This window comes from Dermochelys coriacea, chromosome 5, assembly GCF_009764565.3.
Source record: "Dermochelys coriacea isolate rDerCor1 chromosome 5, rDerCor1.pri.v4, whole genome shotgun sequence".
In the NCBI taxonomy this organism is placed as follows: domain Eukaryota; kingdom Metazoa; phylum Chordata; order Testudines; family Dermochelyidae; genus Dermochelys; species Dermochelys coriacea.
This window is the reverse complement of record NC_050072.1, coordinates 5189063-5193552: the sequence shown is the minus strand read 5'-3', so window position 1 is coordinate 5193552 and position 4490 is coordinate 5189063. Positions and strand designations below refer to the sequence as shown.

The 4490-nt window shown below is 38.5% G+C and overlaps 1 long non-coding RNA gene across 1 annotated transcript; it reads left to right on the top strand.

The window, feature by feature from the left end:
• The first annotated feature begins 3179 nt into the window (after window positions 1–3179).
• LOC122460271 lies at window positions 3180–4176 on the top strand. The gene is made up of 2 exons (XR_006281481.1): window positions 3180–3560; window positions 4049–4176. It is a non-coding gene; the product is annotated as an uncharacterized LOC122460271 (long non-coding RNA).
• The last annotated feature ends 314 nt before the right edge of the window (window positions 4177–4490 follow it).

The following is a 4490-nucleotide window of genomic DNA, read 5'->3' as shown; positions in this document are numbered from 1 at the left end:
TTCTCTTCCACCTGGTCTCTCCTAAATTAGGTTCCAATACCATAAACATTTGCTACCCTTTTCTAGGCAGCAAGAAGCTTCTAGTTACCATAGACTGACTCAGTGTCTGAAATTCACTTGTGCTGGACTCCAAAGTAAGCCTAGTCACTAAACACACCTTTTTTTGCTCAATTTTTGTTTACAAGCTAAAATGAACTAAAAAAAGGGGGGACACATTTGAAGCTTCTAGACCCAAAATGTAACCCCATTTTCTCCTGTAGCCAACTGCATGTAATTGTTTAAAAATGGTTGTCATCTTTGATTCTGCTCTCTTGAAGGTGGGGAGGGGGAGTTTGTTTATTGAGAGAAGTAATAAAATCAAAACTGGATATTCTGCAGTCCTCTCATTGAGTGACCTGGCACTCATGAACAATCCTATAGAACACTGAGCTCCAGTGAGGGAAACAAGCCACAGAAACATTTTAGGTAAGTTTCCAAGGAGAAACTGACATATCCTTTCAGTCCTTCAAAATAAAAAGGTAAGACTCTTACGATTTCCCTTCCTTGTGTTTCTAATACCCAAAATTATTAGAACTGAAGTAATGTTAACCATCTAATACAATTTTCACCACATTGCAGTCTGCTTATTTTTTTGCACTTCAGTTAACAGAAAAAATGGGATAGTTTGTTTTCAATTTCAGAATTGCATGCACTAGCCCAATTCTGCAATATGTGAGCAGCAAATGATTCAAAACAAAGTTTTATTTTAAAAAGTTTTTTGAAGTATTATACAATTTTGTAAAATACACGAGTATACTAGGTACCAAATACTCCGCCCAGCCTTGACTGCGGCACATACACTGACAACGATGGCCATTATTCACCATGCATGCAACAGTAGTGGTTATAAGTTGCACAGACACGGTTCAGGCACTTCTATTACTGTGCAGATGACAGTGGTAAAATGGCTGAGCCCTCTCTAGAGCTACTCCCACTGAATTATGGGTCTTTGTTTTGTCAATGCAGAGATGACCAACCAGGACTCCATTCTGCAGCCACAAAAATTTTGATTTTGTTAAAACATGAATGTATCCTTTTGTCATAGATGTACATGCATTTAAAAAGGAATACAAGATGAATTCCACTCACCCTTTCAACTCAGCAGAAGTAATTAGTAACTCCCACCATCAACATCACACTTAAATCCACTTAGTGTCTCCTTAACCTGTCCCCTTTTCAACAGCCTGAGAGAACAGAAGGGCTCTGGGTGCACCCTGAAGGTCAACGGATTTAGGCTCCATCAACTAAAGGGGGAAAAGTTCTTGAACAGATGAGCTCTCACCAAAAATGCCCTATCAATGCCTTCCTTTTGGGTAACTGCTAAGCTCCAGCACCTCAGCCGGTGGTACCACACAGTTTGTCTCTCACTTAACGAGCAAAGCCTCAAGCCATTTAGAGCTTTATAGAATAAAATCAACACCTTGAAATGCTCCTGTCACAAAATGGCAGACAGAGCAGATGACCGAGCACAGATCTAAAGCACTCCCTGTGAGTAGCTCCATGAAGCAAGTGAGCCCCCACATTCTGGTCTTCAGGTGTAGCCCACGTAAAGTGCATTGTAGCAATCTAACCATGAGCTGATACAAGCACTGATCATTGCAGAAGAGGTTCACCTTCTAGACAAGGAAAGAGGAGAAAAAAAAATTTTTGTTCACTGCTGCTGTCTGGACATCTAGAAGCAGCTGGCAACGTAAACAGAAGTCCAAAATTGTGAACTTGTGTCACAACTAACAGGTGAAGTCTTCCCTTCAAAGCATCCAAACCAACCTCTCCACCCACTACATTGCTTCCCCCACCCTCATAGTATTACCTCAATCTTATCTGCATTGAGACTCAACCAACTAGCCCTTCCCTGCCTCCCATATTTAGTTATCCACTGGATAAGATACTCATATGCACCAACTGGGACAAATGAGACTGAAGTATAAGGCTGGCCAATGCAATTCTATTTATTTATATCACACATCCCCATAGTAATTAAGCACCCAAACTTAACATCTGCAACGGAGATCACTGACAAACTGCACCCCCAACTCAGTGACAGAAGAATGTGCAATCTAAAACCAAAAGGAAAATCTGTTTTTGAAATAAATCTATCCCCCTTCAGACGTAAGCTACTGAACCCTGCTATCCACTTAAAGTTTAGATCAACATAACTATTTCACTCAAGGCCAGGGTGTATTTAAAAAAAAAATAGATTTTTTAAAAATCAAATCTGTTTATTGAAATTTGATTTTTATTTCATTATTTAAATTATAAGGTTTTATTTAAAAACTAAACCTATTTAAAATGAAATTTGAAATACAAAATATATGTTAAAGTCTAAACTTATAATAACTTCAAACGAACAGTTAAATAAAAAAAAAGTTGAATCCATGAACCTCTATCAAAAGGTTGCTTTTCTATATTGAGAAAGAATGGGGGGGGGAAATCTAGTTTTTGTAAATATGGCACAATGGGTCATGTACTGTATTCAAGACTGATCCTGTGGACCAACAGACTGACAGTCATTACACATGTTGGGACCTGCCCTCTGACTCCAGGAGACATCATGTATCTCATCAGGATCATCCACTGAGTCCATCTGGGTAGTTTCATACTCCTACTTTATAGCTTCTCCCTACCTGATATCTGACTGGCTGAGTTCTCATGAGCATCTGTGACTCCACCCACCATGAAAATTTATTCTCCAGCTCCTGGAAAAACACTGATCTGCCCACTACCAGGCCCTTGTTTCTGGGCACCTGAAGTAAATGGTCTTGCTCTGTCTCCTTGCACGTGTGCACAGACAGAGATACAAACAAACAGAAATCCATCAGGTTTCAGAGTGGTAGCAGTGATAGTCTATCAGCAAAAAGAACGAGGAGGACTTGTGGCACCTTAGAGACTAACAAATTTATTTGAGCATAAGCTTTTGTGGGCTAAAACCTACTTCATCGGATGCATGCAGTGGAAAATACAGTAGGAAGACACACACACACACACAGAGAAAATGAAAAACGGGTGTTGCCATACACACTATAACGAGAGTGATCAATTAAGGTGAGCTATTATCAGCAGGAGAAAAAAAACCTTTTGTAGTGATAATCAGGATCGCCTATTTCCAACAGTTACAAGAAGGTGTGAGTAACGGGGGGGGGGGGGGGGAAATAAGCATGGGGAAATAGTTTTACTTTGTGTAATGACCAATTTCTCAACCATCTCCCTCAGTCTCTATACAAATAAAATACTGCAATGCAAAAGGTATGTGGGTTACCCAAGCAGAAATCTTAGATTATTGTTCTTTTGTTTTTCTGGGTGAGAGTCCGGAGGGGAGGAGGAGGACTGAGAAAAGGAGAGGAGAGAAAACTCCCATGGCTGTAAAAAACCACCACATTTAAGAATATTTTCAATACGTTCCTGTACTTCTGGGTAAACAAGGAGCACATGCCAAATATAAACAACGTGACAAAGGCAATGCTCCTCAAAAGGCAATGACTTTGAAAATGATGTGGGCATGTCTGAACAATCTGGATCAGCTGGTTAGTAAACTTATTTTTACACCATTTTAATAGACTGACTACCATATCTTACTGTGCTAATAAATGACAGACTATTCTCAGACATTTGAGTTTTGGATGGATTACTTATCAATTTATATTTAGAACATGAACATTTTGAAATTCATATGTTAATTGTGGGAGTATTTATCAATTACATTTTTACTATTACTGCCGGACTTCTAAGGTTATTTTTAAGCAGGAAATCTTCACGTAGGATGTTTGATTATATTGAACAATTAAAAATAATGTTTTATTGGCATTTATGAATTTTAACATTTAAAAAAGTGTTTTTCCCCAAGCTGTTTGGTATGTTGCTAAAGATAATAGATTCAGATGATCTTGTAACTTGGTACTAACAATTGTCGTAAGAGGAATCATTCATTTACAAAATTTATTTATTTATTTTTAAAGACAGTGCACTAACGGTCAGTGAGTGAGAGTGACTTTCGTTTACCATTTTGTTGCAGAGTCCGGCTTAGATATAAGGAGTTAAGAATGTCCATCATCTGCAATGTCTACAACCTCAGAGTTATCTGCTGGTACCACCAGCAGTGCTGCAACTAAACATCCATCAGACAAATTATCTATATCAAAACAAAGACCTTCATCATTTATGTAACAAATTCTCCCTTTCGACTTTTTCAGAACAAACATTTAATTGACATGGTTGAATCATTATGACCTGGCTACGCACCACCTAGCAGAGCAGATATTGCTGGATACAGTGTTCAAGAAGGAAATTGAACAGTATGCCAAAAGCATTGACGGGAAATTAGTTAATCTGAGTCTCTGATCACTGAAGCAATGTAGACAATGACCTAGTAACTAATGCTTGTGTGACAAAAGATGGGACTGTCTGTTTTACAAAAATAACAGATACATCAGAAAATGCACATTCAGCAGACTACT